The sequence below is a fragment of the Montipora capricornis genome, chromosome 14 (assembly GCF_036669925.1).
Source record: "Montipora capricornis isolate CH-2021 chromosome 14, ASM3666992v2, whole genome shotgun sequence".
NCBI classification, from domain to species: Eukaryota; Metazoa; Cnidaria; class Anthozoa; order Scleractinia; family Acroporidae; genus Montipora; species Montipora capricornis.
Window position 1 is genome coordinate 20044385 of NC_090896.1, and position 17177 is coordinate 20061561.

The 17177-nt window shown below is 47.1% G+C and overlaps 19 non-coding genes across 19 annotated transcripts; 12 read left to right on the top strand and 7 right to left on the bottom strand.

The window, feature by feature from the left end:
* The first annotated feature begins 763 nt into the window (after window positions 1-763).
* Window positions 764-929, top strand: LOC138033942 (U1 spliceosomal RNA). The gene has a single exon (XR_011128725.1). It is a non-coding gene; the product is annotated as a U1 spliceosomal RNA (small nuclear RNA).
* A 983-nt stretch (window positions 930-1912) lies between these two features.
* Window positions 1913-2032, bottom strand: LOC138034019 (5S ribosomal RNA). The gene has a single exon (XR_011128794.1). It is a non-coding gene; the product is annotated as a 5S ribosomal RNA (ribosomal RNA).
* A 4181-nt stretch (window positions 2033-6213) lies between these two features.
* On the top strand, window positions 6214-6377 carry LOC138033935 (U1 spliceosomal RNA). The gene has a single exon (XR_011128718.1). It is a non-coding gene; the product is annotated as a U1 spliceosomal RNA (small nuclear RNA).
* A 979-nt stretch (window positions 6378-7356) lies between these two features.
* Window positions 7357-7476, bottom strand: LOC138034020 (5S ribosomal RNA). The gene has a single exon (XR_011128795.1). It is a non-coding gene; the product is annotated as a 5S ribosomal RNA (ribosomal RNA).
* A 271-nt stretch (window positions 7477-7747) lies between these two features.
* LOC138033999 (U2 spliceosomal RNA) lies at window positions 7748-7942 on the top strand. Its single transcript, XR_011128778.1, has one exon. It is a non-coding gene; the product is annotated as a U2 spliceosomal RNA (small nuclear RNA).
* Window positions 7943-8099: 157 nt separating this feature from the next.
* LOC138033934 (U1 spliceosomal RNA) lies at window positions 8100-8264 on the top strand. Its single transcript, XR_011128717.1, has one exon. It is a non-coding gene; the product is annotated as a U1 spliceosomal RNA (small nuclear RNA).
* Window positions 8265-9241: 977 nt separating this feature from the next.
* On the bottom strand, window positions 9242-9360 carry LOC138033901 (5S ribosomal RNA). Its single transcript, XR_011128686.1, has one exon. It is a non-coding gene; the product is annotated as a 5S ribosomal RNA (ribosomal RNA).
* A 266-nt stretch (window positions 9361-9626) lies between these two features.
* LOC138033973 (U2 spliceosomal RNA) lies at window positions 9627-9820 on the top strand. Its single transcript, XR_011128754.1, has one exon. It is a non-coding gene; the product is annotated as a U2 spliceosomal RNA (small nuclear RNA).
* Window positions 9821-10014: 194 nt separating this feature from the next.
* Window positions 10015-10178, top strand: LOC138033907 (U1 spliceosomal RNA). The gene has a single exon (XR_011128692.1). It is a non-coding gene; the product is annotated as a U1 spliceosomal RNA (small nuclear RNA).
* A 985-nt stretch (window positions 10179-11163) lies between these two features.
* Window positions 11164-11282, bottom strand: LOC138034010 (5S ribosomal RNA). Its single transcript, XR_011128786.1, has one exon. It is a non-coding gene; the product is annotated as a 5S ribosomal RNA (ribosomal RNA).
* Window positions 11283-11550: 268 nt separating this feature from the next.
* On the top strand, window positions 11551-11742 carry LOC138033962 (U2 spliceosomal RNA). Its single transcript, XR_011128744.1, has one exon. It is a non-coding gene; the product is annotated as a U2 spliceosomal RNA (small nuclear RNA).
* Window positions 11743-11937: 195 nt separating this feature from the next.
* On the top strand, window positions 11938-12101 carry LOC138033908 (U1 spliceosomal RNA). Its single transcript, XR_011128693.1, has one exon. It is a non-coding gene; the product is annotated as a U1 spliceosomal RNA (small nuclear RNA).
* Window positions 12102-13082: 981 nt separating this feature from the next.
* On the bottom strand, window positions 13083-13201 carry LOC138034022 (5S ribosomal RNA). Its single transcript, XR_011128797.1, has one exon. It is a non-coding gene; the product is annotated as a 5S ribosomal RNA (ribosomal RNA).
* Window positions 13202-13471: 270 nt separating this feature from the next.
* On the top strand, window positions 13472-13663 carry LOC138033971 (U2 spliceosomal RNA). The gene has a single exon (XR_011128752.1). It is a non-coding gene; the product is annotated as a U2 spliceosomal RNA (small nuclear RNA).
* A 194-nt stretch (window positions 13664-13857) lies between these two features.
* LOC138033909 (U1 spliceosomal RNA) lies at window positions 13858-14021 on the top strand. Its single transcript, XR_011128694.1, has one exon. It is a non-coding gene; the product is annotated as a U1 spliceosomal RNA (small nuclear RNA).
* Window positions 14022-15000: 979 nt separating this feature from the next.
* Window positions 15001-15119, bottom strand: LOC138034033 (5S ribosomal RNA). Its single transcript, XR_011128808.1, has one exon. It is a non-coding gene; the product is annotated as a 5S ribosomal RNA (ribosomal RNA).
* Window positions 15120-15391: 272 nt separating this feature from the next.
* LOC138033967 (U2 spliceosomal RNA) lies at window positions 15392-15585 on the top strand. Its single transcript, XR_011128748.1, has one exon. It is a non-coding gene; the product is annotated as a U2 spliceosomal RNA (small nuclear RNA).
* Window positions 15586-15779: 194 nt separating this feature from the next.
* LOC138033910 (U1 spliceosomal RNA) lies at window positions 15780-15943 on the top strand. The gene has a single exon (XR_011128695.1). It is a non-coding gene; the product is annotated as a U1 spliceosomal RNA (small nuclear RNA).
* Window positions 15944-16919: 976 nt separating this feature from the next.
* On the bottom strand, window positions 16920-17038 carry LOC138034045 (5S ribosomal RNA). Its single transcript, XR_011128819.1, has one exon. It is a non-coding gene; the product is annotated as a 5S ribosomal RNA (ribosomal RNA).
* Between the last annotated feature and the right edge of the window lie 139 nt (window positions 17039-17177).

Sequence of the window (17177 nt, forward strand, 5' to 3'; positions counted from 1 at the left end):
CGCCGTTCACTCATTGAAAAATTGATTTTTTTGAGTTCCTCAAGTTTCCACCGTCTCAGGAGCCTACAACCCCAGTCTCGTCTCCTGCTCCCGTCAGTACTAACCCCGCCTGTCAGGGCTTGTTCGGTGATCAGTTCTCCGGTTTCGTTCCCTGTCCTTGGTGCCATCCATCTCGTCAGATTCCTCTGTTAAAGGGAAAATCGTCTTTTTCTGTTAGCACCCTGTGCCTCGTCTGTCTCGTCAGTGCAAGTACCAATGTTGAAGTGTCTGCTGATGCCGACTGTACAAGAGCGATGATTGTCATGTCCGTCCCGCTTTTCAGTTCCCTGATGGCATTCCTCCTTGTCTCCAGCCCATTCATATCTCGTCTCTACTTTCGAGCCCTGTCCGATGTTAAAAGGCATTAACGGGCATCGCTTCTCACCTTGGCAAGAATGAAACCAGGATCTGATCAGTCTACTGTCCTTAAACCTCGTCAAAAGTCTAGCCATAGTCTCACAAGTGATTCTGTGTCCAGTGATGAAGTCGATCATGCCTCGTCCCGGCCCGGGTTTTTCGGTTAGTCTACCTCCTCGTGTTCCTTCCCTCTATGTCTGTTAAGAATTTTTGAAGAGGGGTGGGGGTTCGATTCCCCAGCGAGTTTGGCGAGCTAGGTGCTCCCCCGTTTGGGTGGCACGGACATTTCACTTTGTCCGAGCACTGACCTTTATGGCGCATGGTATTGCAGACTCTCGCCCATGCTACGGCCGGAGAAAACAAAAGGCAACTTACCTGACGCGGGAGGCACTGTGATCAGGGAGGCAGTCCTCTCAAGGTGAGGCTCTCTTTCATTGCACTTCGATTGGGTTGACCCTTGCGATTACCCCAAATGTGGGTAACTCGAGCGTATAATTTCTGGTAGTGGGGACCTGCGTTCGCGCTAGTCCCGCACCAAACCCCGGTGGCAAAGTTGGCTAATGGGAAGGTTTGTTGGTAACGTTTCAGGCAGGGCAGGGAAGGAGATGCGGTGGCGGTGTAAGACTAAGGAAGGTGAGTTGTATTTGTGAAGTCCACTGCTGAAATTGTAGGTGAATGTTCCGTACTTGGTGCACTGAAAAACTGTGATTTCATTTCTCTCATTCTTGGCCGTACAGAGAGGGAGACGACGTGTTTATTTCAGCCGCATCGATTTCCATCGATAGACGAGTGAGACAAGAAAATGCCAGCGGGTCGAGCTCTTATCCTCGTGCATCGTTTTCGAAAACGTAAGTGGATGTGTGTTTGTACTGCTCCATCGCGATAGATTTCTTTTTGCGTTGTGTTATGTTGCGTTCTGGAGAGCCCGTTTTGCATTGAGTAACTGAGGACCCGCCAGATCAGTTGGCGTTACATTTCTGTGGCCAACACTTTGTGGTTTCTCTATGTTATCAGTTAATTGGATTGTTATCATAAAAAGTAAATCTTTCATGGTCAGGATAGTGTCTTATCGGCCCTTTGAATACGTACTGTCCGTGTTGAGCAGGGAACAGTAAGACTTTGAAGTGCGCTACGTCACGTAAGTCACGTTTTCGCGCAAGATCAATGTTGTTGTAGTGTTGTAGCCTTCGTTGTATACATATCATCCGGGCTAGGTTAACTTCCATCTAATGCATAACAGTGCATGCATTTTTTACTTGTCGTATCCTGTTCTTTGCTCACACGAAAAGATACGTTTCATGTCATAAACGTTGGATTGATAAGATCTCGCGCGCACGCGCTCCCTTGGGAATACAAGTTCCACTTTCTCGTGTGAACTATTTTGTTTTTGTCGTATGTCTCATCTTTGACATATCGTTGGCATGTTGTGTTCAAAAAACCTGGTTTGGAATGTTCTTTCATTGAAAGAAACTGAGATTTTTTTTGAGATAATCAAGTGTACAGAAGGAAAAAGGGAAGCCTACAACACGGGGTATTCCCAGGCGGTCTCCCATCCAAGTACTAACCCCGCCCGACAGGGCTTAACTTCGGTGATCGGACGAGAACCGGTGTTTTTCCCTGTGGTATGGTCGTAGACAAGTAATTTGCCGTGAAAATTAACTTTGTTATAAGGGAAAATGAAAACGAGGTCAGAGCAAGCACAATGTGCATTTGTCCTCTTGCCGTCAACGCAAGTGCCATGCAATGCTGGTGCTGCTGCCCACTGTACAAGAGCGATCGTTGTGTGCGCGCCTCGCTTTCAGGTTGGCTTTGGGCATTCCTTCCTTGGCACGGATTGTAATCGGACCACCATATCTCGTGGCCATGAGACTGGGAGCACCTTGTCCGCCGTGAGCATTTACGGGCATCGCTTCTCGGCCTTTTGGCTAAGTCTTTTTGGCCGATGTTTTGTGGGGTTCTCCCAGGGCGAAGCCCTACCATTTTGGGTAGTAGGTTTTTGCGTTCCTTGTGGTATCCTTGCTCTTGCGATTCCATGGATGCTGATACTGATACACGTGTTAAATTGGGGGCGACGCCCCTATGGATGATGTGTTTCTGAGAATGTTGCTGTGAATCCTTCTTCTGATATGCTGCTGCTACCCTCATCGAATACTGCTATTTCATATGCCGGTGTCACTGCCGGGTCTGGTGACCCTGTTCCGCTCGTCAATAATGCTCCTGTTCGCAGCCGCTTTGTTCCGTCTACCTTTGAGAGAGAATTTTTCTGTTTATAACCGCTTGCCAGAGAGACCGTGTTCTGCCTTTTTTTTCCGAAACCTGATGGCGACTTTGCTTTAAAGGATCTTTTTGCCGACCTAGAGACCTGCCAGATTCCTTCTCTGCTGTTCGCTGCGTCCAGTGGGTTTCCCCGCAGCAAGTGTGTGTCACCTTTACCAAAGAAGATTATCGTAACACCTTTCTTCGGGCTTCATCGTTGGTGCCTCGTTTCCTCCGCTCTGGTGCCCCTACATCTTCTGGTAACCCCCGTATCGTCTATGTTGCTGTTTTTGGTGCTCCTTATGAACTTCCTGATTCTGCGCTTCATATGCGTCTTGCTCCCTATGGTACTGTGAAGTTTACTCGACGTAGTAAACACCAGAACTACCCTACGTTGGACAATGGAACTCGGGTCTTTGGTATGGTCCTGTCCAAATCTATCCCTTCCTTTCTTCGTTTTGGCCGGGTTCTGGTCCGTGTCCGTCACGACAATCAGACGCCTACTTGTCGAAAGTGCAACCTTCCCGATCACATGGCTAAGGATTGCCCTAATACCTTCTGCTACAATTGCGAGCGTATTGGTCATATGTTTAAGGAATGCCCTGAGAAGGATTTCTGCTGTGTGTGTCGTGACCAAGGCCATAGGGCTATCGATTGTCAACACTCGTGGCATCGCCGTCCTCGATCTTACCGAGATGCTGACAAGCCAGACGACCCTCCTCCCCAGCCGTCTCCTGATCTTCAACCTGCTGTTCAGCCCTCTAATCGACCCTTCGCAGCCTCCTAGCCAACTATCTTCATCCTGCTCTTCCCAATCCTCGTCGCAGTCTTCCTCGTCGCAGTCTTCCTCTTTGCAGCCTTCTTCTGAGCACTCGGCCCCTTCGCAGATACAATCTTCCCCTCCTCTTTCTTCTGACCTTTCTCAGTCCCAGAGTATTTTGGCTTCCTATGCGCCCTCTAATCCAGCCTTGGTAGTAAGCTGCCTCCGATGCCGAAGTAGCCTATGCTATGGATGTTGCCGATCCTCCGCCTGACTCCCTTCCTGATTACCCTGATGACAACTCCGATCCTGATAATGTTTCCTGCCCCTGTCGCTGACCCTGTTCCTGATGCTGTTCCTGATCTTGACGTTGACGTTGCTTCTGATGATGCTGATCCTGACCTTGATCCTGATGCTGATTCGCCCTTACAGACCTCTCGCCCGCTGCTTTCTGACCCTGGTGATCATCCTCTCGTCGTTTCTGATGATTCTGACTCAGATGATTATACCCCTGCGCCTGACCTTTTCCCAACTCGTACGTTGGGACGAGCTGTCAAGAGAGGATCCAGCCGGACACCTGCTAATGTCACTCCAACCATTGTGCCTGTTCGTAAGTCAACGAATCCTTCGCGTGTGCCTACGAAAAAAAGCCGTCCATCATGACCTCTATGTTTATTTAATTTCAATTAATTCACGTGGTTCTAATCAGGCTACTCGGAAAGCTTTGCTTGATTATGTTCGTTTCGGTTTCGGTATTATCTGCATTCAGGAGACTTTAATATCTGATCCTGTTGCCTTTAATTCCCTGGTTGCTGACTGGAGTGGGCCATCTTTTTGGTCCCCTGCTGTTGGTAAACAGGCTGGTGTTATTATTTTGATTTCCGATCGTTTTGATGGCCAAGTTTTATCTTGGCGTAGAGATCATGATGGACGTGTCCTTAGTTTACTCGTTGAGTATAATAATCGTAAGTTTAATATTATTAATATTTATGCGCCCACCCTTTTTGACTGACCGAAAAGTGTTTTTTGAGAATCTGCATGCTTTCTGCCTTCCTGCTGATTTTACCATTATTGCCGGTGATTTCAATTGTTATGAATCTGATTTAGATAAATTCGGTGGCAATGTCTCCATTGCAAAATATCTCTCTGACTTTCGTCGTTCACTTTACCTTGAAGATGCTTGGCGCAAATTGCATCCCGTGTCCGAGCGTGCTCTTGGTTTAATTCTAATTTCTCCATCGGCTCGCGCCTTGACAAATTTTTTGTTTTCCCGCTAAATTTATTCCCCTTAGTTCAGTCCTGTGACATTTCTCCTTGCGCCTTTTCTGATCATGATTTTGTTAATCTTTCTTTAAAATTGGAGTCTAATTATATGCGTGGTCCGGGCTTATGGAAATTTAATTCCTCCCTTTTTGAATGATAGCGAATTTTGTCTTTCCTTTGATGCTAAGATTCGCGAGCTCTCCGATTGCGTTGACTATTTTCCGTCAGTCAAATGTTGGTGGGACTTTTTTAAGGACTCTATTCGCTCGGAAATTATTTCCTTTGCTAAGAATAAACGTAGAAGTCTCTCGCATGAGCGCGTACTTATAACTAATGCAATAATTGGTCTCAAGCGCCGTCTCGTCTGTGGCGACCTTTCGGTCGCCCCTGAAATTTCTCGGCTTGAATCTGAACTGAATGCTCTTACCTTGCGTGTTTTGGAAGGCTCTAAAATCCGTTCTCGCGTCCAGTGGCTTGAGGAGGGCGAGAAACCTTCACGCTTCTTCTTCAAGTTAGAACGTGAGCGCTTAGACCGTAATAACGTTTCTCTTCTATTTTGAATGATAATGACATTGAAGTTTTCACTCGGGAGGAGGTTGAACGTGCGCACGTGCGCTTTTATTCAAATCTTTTCTCGCAAGAGGTTATTGATCCTGTGTGTAAACAATCCTGTTTTGATTCTATTCTTTCTTCGCTTTCTCCTCCTCTGCGCGACTCATGCGAGGGACTTTTTAACTTTAGATGAATTGACTATTTCATTAAGGAGCCTTAGCCTAGGAAGGTCACCTGGTTCTGATGGTTTGTCTGTCGAATTTTACTTGCGTTTTTGGGACATTCTGGCCCCCTTTTACTATCAGTCGCAAACCAATGTTTTTCACGACTCTGAACTTTCGGATTCTATGAAGGGAAGCGTTACTCGCCTTATTTATAAGAAGCGTGGGGATATTAAGAATTTGAAAAACTGGAGGCCCATTTCTTTGCTCAATGTGGATTATAAGATTATCTCTAAAGCCATCACAACTCGTCTTTCTTCGGTTATGCATCACATAGTTTCTCCTGATCAATCTTGTTCTGTTCCGGGTCGTTCAATCTTCTCTAATGTGACGTTGTTGCGCGATGTTTCTTAGCCACATTGAGCAAACAAATGACTTAATACTCTGAGTACGCTGCTCATCGAGCAGTTTCAATAATATTAAACTGATTTTTGGAACTGTGGCCGTGGAGAAAAGAGGCTTGCCGTCGGTCCCCAGGCCAAGGTGGCCTCGGTATAGCACTAACCTCCCGAGCGTGGCCCACTTCCCTCTGGGAAGAAGAAATAATCAAGTGGAAAGCAGAAACACAACAAAGTGACCACACAAAGCGAACCAAACCTTCACATTTCTCTTCGCTTTTCTAGGTAGCATTTGTAGCAGCGAGGGTATCCAGTGGACAGGCGCAGACCAAACACACGACACGACGGACGAGGAGCACGTGACCCCATTACCACATGGTATGCGCAGCCAAGTTGCGTTTTGCGGTCCCGGAGAGGCTGAAAAGGCATACTTACCTGACGCGGGAGGCACTGTGATCAGGGAGGCAGTCCTCTCAAGGTGAGGCTCTTTCATTGCACTTCGATTGGGTTGACCCCTGCGATTACCCCAAATGTGGGTAACTCGAGCGTATAATTTCTGGTAGTGGGGACCTGCGTTCGCGCTAGTCCCCGCACCAAACCCCGGTGGCAAAGTTGGCTAATGGGAAGGTTTGTTGGTAACGTTTCAGGCAGGGCAGGGAAGGAGATGCGAAGGTGGCGGTGTAAGGACTAAGGAAGGTGAGTTGTATTTGTGAAGTCCACTGCTGAAATTGTAGGTGAATGTTCCGTACTTGGTGCACTGAAAACTGTGATGGCATTTCTTTCATTCTTGGCCGTACATAGTTGGAGACTACGTGTGTATTTCATCCGCATCTGTTTCCAGCTAAAGACGAGTTAGACAAGAAAATGCCAGCGTGTCGAGCACTTATCCTCGTGCATCGTTTCGAAAACGTAAGTGGATGTGTGTTTGTACTGCTCCATCGCGATAGATTTATTTTGCGTTGTGTTATGTTGCGTTCTGGAGAGCCCGTTTTGCATTGAGTAACTGAGGACCCGCCAGATCAGTTGGCGTTACATTTCTGTGGCCAACACTTTGTGGTTTCTCTATGTTATTCAGTTAATTGGATTGTTATCATAAAAAGTAAAATCTTTCATGGTCAGGATAGTGTCTTATCGGCCCTTTGAAGACGTACTGTCCGTGTTGAGCAGGGAACAGTAAGACTTTGAAGTGCTCTACGTCACGGAAGTCACGTTTTCGCAAGATCAATGTTGTAGTGTTGTAGCCTTCGTTGTATACATATCATCCGGGCTAGGTTAAATTCCATCTAATGCATAACAGTGCATGAATTTTTTACTTGTCGTATCCTTTTCTTTGCTCACACGAAAAGATACGTTTCATGTCATAAACGTTGGATTGATAAGATTCTCGCGCGCACGCGCTCCCTTGGGAATACAAGTTCCACTTTCTCGTGTGAACTATTTTGTTTTTGTCGTCTGTCTCATCTTTGAAATATCGTTGGCATGTTGTGTTCACAAACCTGATTTGGAATGTTCTTTCATTGAAAGAAACTGAGATTTTTTGAGATAATCAAGTGTACGAAGGAAAAAGGGAAGCCTACAACACGGGGTATTCCCAGGCGGTCTCCCATCCAAGTACTAACCCCGCCCGACAGGGCTTAACTATCGGTGATCGGACGAGAACCGGTGTTTTCCCTGTGGTATGGTCGTAGACAAGTAATTTGCCGTGAAAATTAACTTGGTTATAAGGGACAAATGAAAACGAGGTCAGAGCAAGCACAATGTGCATTTGTCCTCTTGCCGTCAACGCAAGTGCCATGCAATGCTGGTGCTGCTGCCCACTGTACAAGAGCGATCGTTGTGTGCGCCTCGCTTTCAGGTTGGCTGTTGGGCATTCCTTCCATATGGCATGGATTGTAATCGGACCACCATATCTCGTGGCCATGAGACTGGGAGCACATTGTCCGCCGTGAGCATTTAAGGGCATCTCTTCTCGGACTTTTTGCTAATATCAAGTGTAGTATCTGTTCTTATCATCTTAATATCTGATACGCTTCTCATCGAGCAGCTAATTTATTAAACTGATTTTTGGTCCTGGGCCGTGGAAAAGAGGCTTGCCTCGGCAAGCTGGCCACGGGTTGCCTCGGTATAGCACTACCTCCGAGCGTAGACCACTTCCCTCGGGGAAGAAATAATCAAGTGAAAGCAGAAAAGTTGACCAAGCGGTAGCATAGCAGCGACAGCACGACACGACAGGACGAGGAGCACGTGACCTCCATTACCACATGGTATGCGCAGACAAGTTGCGTTTTGCGGTCCCGGAGAGGCTGAAAAGGCATACTTACCTGACGCGGGAGGCACTGTGATCAGGGAGGCAGTCCTCTCAAGGTGAGGCTCTTTCATTGCACTTCGATTGGGTTGACCCTTGCGATTACCCCAAATGTGGGTAACTCGAGCGTATAATTTCTGGTAGTGGGGACCTGCGTTTCGCGCTAGTCCCCGCACCAAACCCCGGTGGCAAAGTTGGCTAATGGGAAGGTTTGTTGGTAACGTTTTCAGGCAGGGCAGGGAAGGAGATGCGGTGGCGGTGTAAGGACTAAGGAAGGTGAGTTGTATTTGTGAAGTCCACTGCTGAAATTGTAGGTGAATGTTCCGTACTTGGTGCACTGAAAAACTGTGATTTCATTTCTCTCATTCTTGGCCGTACAGAGAGGGAGACGACGTGTTTATTTCAGCCGCATCGATTTCCATCGATAGACGAGTGAGACAAGAAAATGCCAGCGGGTCGAGCTCTTATCCTCGTGCATCGTTTCGAAAACGTAAGTGGATGTGTGTTTGTACTGCTCCATCGCGATAGATTTATTTTGCGTTGTGTTATGTTGCGTTCTGGAGAGCCCGTTTTGCATTGAGTAACTGAGGACCCGCCAGATCAGTTGGCGTTACATTTCTGTGGCCAACACTTTGTGGTTTCTCTATGTTATCAGTTAATTGGATTGTTATCATAAAAAGTAAATCTTTCATGGTCAGGATAGTGTCTTATCGGCCCTTTGAATACGTACTGTCCGTGTTGAGCAGGGAACAGTAAGACTTTGAAGTGCGCTACGTCACGTAAGTCACGTTTTCGCAAGATCAATGTTGTAGTGTTGTAGCCTTCGTTGTATACATATCATCCGGGCTAGGTTAACTTCCATCTAATGCATAACAGTGCATGCATTTTTTACTTGTCGTATCCTGTTCTTTGCTCACACGAAAAGATACGTTTCATGTCATAAACGTTGGATTGATAAGATCTCGCGCGCACGCGCTCCCTTGGGAATACAAGTTCCACTTTCTCGTGTGAACTATTTTGTTTTTGTCGTATGTCTCATCTTTGACATATCGTTGGCATGTTGTGTTCAAAAAACCTGGTTTGGAATGTTCTTTCATTGAAAGAAACTGAGATTTTTTGAGATAATCAAGTGTACAGAAGGAAAAAGGGAAGCCTACAACACGGGGTATTCCCAGGCGGTCTCCCATCCAAGTACTAACCCCGCCCGACAGGGCTTAACTTCGGTGATCGGACGAGAACCGGTGTTTTCCCTGTGGTATGGTCGTAGACAAGTAATTTGCCGTGAAAATTAACTTTGTTATAAGGGAAAATGAAAACGAGGTCAGAGCAAGCACAATGTGCATTTGTCCTCTTGCCGTCAACGCAAGTGCCATGCAATGCTGGTGCTGCTGCCCACTGTACAAGAGCGATCGTTGTGTGCGCCTCGCTTTCAGGTTGGCTTTGGGCATTCCTTCCTTGGCACGGATTGTAATCGGACCACCATATCTCGTGGCCATGAGACTGGGAGCACCTTGTCCGCCGTGAGCATTTACGGGCATCCTTCTCGGCCTTTTGGCTAAGATCAAGTGTAGTATCTGTTCTTATCAGCTTAATATCTGATACGCTGCTCATCGAGCAGCTCATATATTAAACTGATTTTTGGAACTGGGCCGTGTGGAAAAGAGGCTTGCCTCGTCCCGGCCACGGGTTGCCTCGGTATAGCACTACCTCCGAGCGTGGCCCACTTCCCTCTGGGGAAGAAATAATCAAGTGAAAGCAGAAAAAGTGACCAAGCAACCAACCTTCACATTCTCTTCTCTTTTCTAGGTAGCATAGCAGCGAGTGGACAGCACGACACGACAGGACGAGGAGCACGTGACCTCCATTACCACATGGTATGCGCAGACAAGTTGCGTTTTGCGGTCCCGGAGAGGCTGAAAAGGCATACTTACCTGACGCGGGAGGCACTGTGATCAGGGAGGCAGTCCTCTCAAGGTGAGGCTCTTTCATTGCACTTCGATTGGGTTGACCCTTGCGATTACCCCAAATGTGGGTAACTCGAGCGTATAATTTCTGGTAGTGGGGACCTGCGTTCGCGCTAGTCCCCGCACCAAACCCCGGGTGGCAAAGTTGGCTAATGGGAAGGTTTGTTGGTAACGTTCAGGCAGGGCAGGGAAGGAGATGCGGTGGCGGTGTAAGGACTAAGGAAGTAAGTGAGTTGTATTTGTGAAGTCCACTGCTGAAATTGTAGGTGAATGTTCCGTACTTGGTGCACTGAAAAAACTGTGATTTCATTTCTCTCATTCTTGGCCGTACAGAGAGGGAGAGACGACGTGTTTATTTCAGCCGCATCGATTTCCATCGATAGACGAGTGAGACAAGAAAATGCCAGCGGGTCGAGCTCTTATCCTCGTGCATCGTTTCGAAAACGTAAGTGGATGTGTGTTTGTACTGCTCCATCGCGATAGATTTCTTTTGCGTTGTGTTATGTTGCGTTCTGGAGAGCCCGTTTTGCATGGAGTAACTGAGGACCCGCCAGATCAGTTGGCGTTACATTTCTGTGGCCAACACTTTGTGGTTTCTCTATGTTATCAGTTAATTGGATTGTTATCATAAAAAGTAAATCTTTCATGGTCAGGATAGTGTCTTATCGGCCCTTTGAATACGTACTGTCCCGTGTTGAGCAGGGAACAGTAAGACTTTGAAGTGCGCTACGTCACGTAAGTCACGTTTTCGCAAGATCAATGTTGTAGTGTTGTAGCCTTCGTTGTATACATATCATCCGGGCTAGGTTAACTTCCATCTAATGCATAACAGTGCATGCATTTTTTACTTGTCGTATCCTGTTCTTTGCTCACACGAAAAGATACGTTTCATGTCATAAAACGTTGGATTGATAAGATCTCGCGCGCACGCGCTCCCTTGGGAATACAAGTTCCACTTTCTCGTGTGAACTATTTGTTTTTGTCGTATGTCTCATCTTTGACATATCGTTGGCATGTTGTGTTCAAAAAACCTGGTTTGGAATGTTCTTTCATTGAAAGAAACTGAGATTTTTTGAGATAATCAAGTGTACAGAAGGAAAAAAGGGGAAGCCTACAACACGGGGTATTCCCAGGCGGTCTCCCATCCAAGTACTAACCCCGCCCGACAGGGCTTAACTTCGGTGATCGGACGAGAACCGGTGTTTTCCCTGTGGTATGGTCGTAGACAAGTAATTTGCCGTGAAAATTAACTTTGTTATAAGGGAAAATGAAAACGAGGTCAGAGCAAGCACAATGTGCATTTGTCCTCTTGCCGTCAACGCAAGTGCCATGCAATGCTGGTGCTGCTGCCCACTGTACAAGAGCGATCGTTGTGTGCGCCTCGCTTTCAGGGTTGGCTTTGGGCATTCCTTCCTTGGCACGGATTGTAATCGGACCACCATATCTCGTGGCCATGAGACTGGGAGCACCTTGTCCGCCGTGAGCATTTACGGGCATCGCTTCTCGGCCTTTTGGCTAAGATCAAGTGTAGTATCTGTTCTTATCAGCTTAATATCTGATACGCTGCTCATCGAGCAGCTCATATATTAAACTGATTTTTGGAACTGGGCCGTGGAAAAGAGGCTTGCCTCGTCCCGGCCACGGGTTGCCTCGGTATAGCACTACCTCCGAGCGTGGCCCACTTCCCTCTGGGGAAGAAATAATCAAGTGAAAGCAGAAAAAAGTGACCAAGCAACCAACCTTCACATTCTCTTCTCTTTTCTAGGTAGCATAGCAGCGAGTGGACAGCACGACACGACAGGACGAGGAGCACGTGACCTCCATTACCACATGGTATGCGCAGACAAGTTGCGTTTTGCGGTCCCGGAGAGGCTGAAAAGGCATACTTACCTGACGCGGGAGGCACTGTGATCAGGGAGGCAGTCCTCTCAAGGTGAGGCTCTTTCATTGCACTTCGATTGGGTTGACCCTTGCGATTACCCCAAATGTGGGTAACTCGAGCGTATAATTTCTGGTAGTGGGGACCTGCGTTCGCGCTAGTCCCCGCACCAAACCCCGGTGGCAAAGTTGGCTAATGGAAGGTTTGTTGGTAACGTTTCAGGCAGGGCAGGGAAGGAGATGCGGTGGCGGTGTAAGGACTAAGGAAGGTGAGTTTGTATTTGTGAAGTCCACTGCTGAAATTGTAGGTGAATGTTCCGACTTGGTGCACTGAAAAACTGTGATTTCATTTCTCTCATTCTTGGCCGTACAGAGAGGGAGACGACGTGTTTATTTCAGCCGCATCGATTTCCATCGATAGACGAGTGAGACAAGAAAATGCCAGCGGGTCGAGCTCTTATCCTCGTGCATCGTTTCGAAAACGTAAGTGGATGTGTGTTTGTACTGCTCCATCGCGATAGATTTCTTTTGCGTTGTGTTATGTTGCGTTCTGGAGAGCCCGTTTTGCATTGAGTAACTGAGGACCCGCGCCAGATCAGTTGGCGTTACATTTCTGTGGCCAACACTTTGTGGTTTCTCTATGTTATCAGTTAATTGGATTGTTATCATAAAAAAGTAAATCTTTTCATGGTCAGGATAGTGTGTCTTATCGGCCCTTGAATACGTACTGTCCGTGTTGAGCAGGGAACAGTAAGACTTTGAAGTGCGCTACGTCACGTAAGTCACGTTTTCGCAAGATCAATGTTGTAGTGTTGTAGCCTTCGTTGTATACATATCATCCGGGCTAGGTTAACTTCCATCTAATGCATAACAGTGCATGCATTTTTTACTTGTCGTATCCTGTTCTTTGCTCACACGAAAAGATACGTTTCATGTCATAAACGTTGGATTGATAAGATCTCGCGCGCGCACGCGCTCCCTTGGGAATACAAGTTCCACTTTCTCGTGTGAACTATTTGTTTTTGTCGTATGTCTCATCTTTGACATATCGTTGGCATGTTGTGTTCAAAAAACCTGGTTTGGAATGTTCTTTCATTGAAAGAAACTGAGATTTTTTGAGATAATCAAGTGTACAGAAGGAAAAAGGGAAGCCTACAACACGGGGTATTCCCAGGCGGTCTCCCATCCAAGTACTAACCCCGCCCGACAGGGCTTAACTTCGGTGATCGGACGAGAACCGGTGTTTTCCCTGTGGTATGGTCGTAGACAAGTAATTTGCCGTGAAAATTAACTTTGTTATAAGGGAAAATGAAAACGAGGTCAGAGCAAGCACAATGTGCATTTGTCCTCTTGCCGTCAACGCAAGTGCCATGCAATGCTGGTGCTGCTGCTGCCCACTGTACAAGAGCGATCGTTGTGTGCGCCTCGCTTTCAGGTTGGCTTTGGGCATTCCTTCCTTGGCACGGATTGTAATCGGACCACCATATCTCGTGGCCATGAGACTGGGAGCACCTTGTCCGCCGTGAGCATTTACGGGCATCGCTTCTCGGCCTTTTGGCTAAGATCAAGTGTAGTATCTGTTCTTATCAGCTTAATATCTGATACGCTGCTCATCGAGCAGCTCATATATTAAACTGATTTTTGGGAACTGGGCCGTGGAAAAGAGGCTTGCCTCGTCCGGCCACGGGTTGCCTCGGTATAGCACTACCTCCGAGCGTGGCCCACTTCCCTCTGGGGAAGAAATAATCAAGTGAAAGCAGAAAAAGTGACCAAGCAACCAACCTTCACATTCTCTTCTCTTTTCTAGGTAGCATAGCAGCGAGTGGACAGCACGACACGACAGGACGAGGAGCACGTGACCTCACATTACCACATGGTATGCGCAGACAAGTTGCGTTTTGCGGTCCCGAGAGGCTGAAAAGGCATACTTACCTGACGCGGGAGGCACTGTGATCAGGGAGGCAGTCCTCTCAAGGTGAGGCTCTTTCATTGCACTTCGATTGGGTTGACCCTTGCGATTACCCCAAATGTGGGTAACTCGAGCGTATAATTTCTGGTAGTGGGGACCTGCGTTCGCGCTAGTCCCCGCACCAAACCCCGGTGGCAAAGTTGGCTAATGGGAAGGTTGTTGTGGTAACGTTTCAGGCAGGGCAGGGAAGGAGATGCGGTGGCGGTGTAAGGACTAAGGAAGGTGAGTTGTATTTGTGAAGTCCACTGCTGAAATTGTAGGTGAATGTTCCGTACTTGGTGCACTGAAAAACTGTGATTTCATTTCTCTCATTCTTGGCCGTTACAGAGAGGGAGACGACGTGTTTATTTCAGCCGCATCGATTTCCATCGATAGACGAGTGAGACAAGAAAATGCCAGCGGGTCGAGCTCTTATCCTCGTGCATCGTTTCGAAAACGTAAGTGGATGTGTGTTTGTACTGCTCCATCGCGATAGATTTTTTTGCGTTGTGTTATGTTGCGTTCTGGAGAGCCCGTTTTGCATTGAGTAACTGAGGACCCGCCAGATCAGTTGGCGTTACATTTCTGTGGCCAACACTTTGTGGTTTCTCTATGTTATCAGTTAATTGGATTGTTATCATAAAAAGTAAATCTTTCATGGTCAGGATAGTGTCTTATCGGCCCTTTGAATACGTACTGTCCGTGTTGAGCAGGGAACAGTAAGACTTTGAAGTGCGCTACGTCACGTAAGTCACGTTTTCGCAAGATCAATGTTGTAGTGTGTTGTAGCCTTCGTTGTATACATATCATCCGGGCTAGGTTAACTTCCATCTAATGCATAACAGTGCATGCATTTTTTACTTGTCGTATCCTGTTCTTTGCTCACACGAAAAGATACGTTCATGTCATAAACGTTGGATTGATAAGATCTCGCGCGCACGCGCTCCCTTGGGAATACAAGTTCCACTTTCTCGTGTGAACTATTTTGTTTTTGTCGTATGTCTCATCTTTGACATATCGTTGGCATGTTGTGTTCAAAAAACCTGGTTTGGAATGTTCTTTCATTGAAAGAAACTGAGATTTTTTTGAGATAATCAAGTGTACAGAAGGAAAAAGGGAAGCCTACAACACGGGGTATTCCCAGGCGGTCTCCCATCCAAGTACTAACCCCGCCCGACAGGGCTTAACTTCGGTGATCGGACGAGAACCGGTGTTTTCCCTGTGGTATGGTCGTAGACAAGTAATTTGCCGTGAAAATTAACTTTGTTATAAGGGAAAATGAAAAACGAGGTCAGAGCAAGCACAAATGTGCATTTGTCCTCTTGCCGTCAACGCAAGTGCCATGCAATGCTGGTGCTGCTGCCCACTGTACAAGAGCGATCGTTGTTGTGTGCGCCTCGCTTTCAGGTTGGCTTTGGGCATTCCTTCCTTGGCACGGATTGTAATCGGACCACCATATCTCGTGGCCATGAGACTGGGAGCACCTTGTCCGCCGTGAGCATTTACGGGCATCGCTTCTCGGCCTTTTGGCTAAGATCAAGTGTAGTATCTGTTCTTATCAGCTTAATATCTGATACGCGCTGCTCATCGAGCAGCTCATATATTAAACTGATTTTTGGAACTGGGCCGTGGAAAAGAGGCTTGCCTCGTCCCGGCCACGGGTTGCCTCGGTATAGCACTACCTCCGAGCGTGGCCCACTTCCCTCTGGGGAAGAAATAATCAAGTGAAAGCAGAAAAAGTGACCAAGCAACCAACCTTCACATTCTCTTCTCTTTTCTAGGTAGCATAGCAGCGAGTGGACAGCACGACACGACAGGACGAGGAGCACGTGACCTCCATTACCACATGGTATGCGCAGACAAGTTGCGTTTTGCGGTCCCGGAGAGGCTGAAAAGGCATACTTACCTGACGCGGGAGGCACTGTGATCAGGGAGGCAGTCCTCTCAAGGTGAGGCTCTTTCATTGCACTTCGATTGGGTTGACCCTTGCGATTACCCCAAATGTGGGTAACTCGAGCGTATAATTTCTGGTAGTGGGGACCTGCGTTCGCGCTAGTCCCCGCACCAAACCCCGGTGGCAAAGTTGGCTAATGGGAAGGTTTGTTGGTAACGTTTCAGGCAGGGCAGGGAAGGAGATGCGGTGGCGGTGTAAGGACTAAGGAAGGTGAGTTGTATTTGTGAAGTCCACTGCTGAAATTGTAGGTGAATGTTCCGTACTTGGTGCACTGAAAAACTGTGATTTCATTTCTCTCATTCTTGGCCGTACAGAGAGGGAGACGACGTGTTTATTTCAGCCGCATCGATTTCCATCGATAGACGAGTGAGACAAGAAAATGCCAGCGGGTCGAGCTCTTATCCTCGTGCATCGTTTCGAAAACGTAAGTGGATGTGTGTTTGTACTGCTCCATCGCGATAGATTTCTTTTGCGTTGTGTTATGTTGCGTTCTGGAGAGCCCGTTTTGCATTGAGTAACTGAGGACCCGCCAGATCAGTTGGCGTTACATTTCTGTGGCCAACACTTTGTGGTTTCTCTATGTTATCAGTTAATTGGATTGTTATCATAAAAAGTAAATCTTTCATGGTCAGGATAGTGTCTTATCGGCCCTTTGAATACGTACTGTCCGTGTTGAGCAGGGAACAGTAAGACTTTGAAGTGCGCTACGTCACGTAAGTCACGTTTTCGCAAGATCAATGTTGTAGTGTTGTAGCCTTCGTTGTATACATATCATCCGGGCTAGGTTAACTTCCATCTAATGCATAACAGTGCATGCATTTTTTACTTGTCGTATCCTGTTCTTTGCTCACACGAAAAGATACGTTTCATGTCATAAACGTTGGATTGATAAGATCTCGCGCGCACGCGCTCCCTTGGGAATACAAGTTCCACTTTCTCGTGTGAACTATTTTGTTTTTGTCGTATGTCTCATCTTTGACATATCGTTGGCATGTTGTGTTCAAAAAACCTGGTTTGGAATGTTCTTTCATTGAAAGAAACTGAGATTTTTTGAGATAATCAAGTGTACAGAAGGAAAAAGGGAAGCCTACAACACGGGGTATTCCCAGGCGGTCTCCCATCCAAGTACTAACCCCGCCCGACAGGGCTTAACTTCGGTGATCGGACGAGAACCGGTGTTTTCCCTGTGGTATGGTCGTAGACAAGTAATTTGCCGTGAAAATTAACTTTGTTATAAGGGAAAATGAAAACGAGGTCAGAGCAAGCACAATGTGCATTTGTCCTCTTGCCGTCAACGCAAGTGCCATGCAATGCTGGTGCTGCTGCCCACTGTACAAGAGCG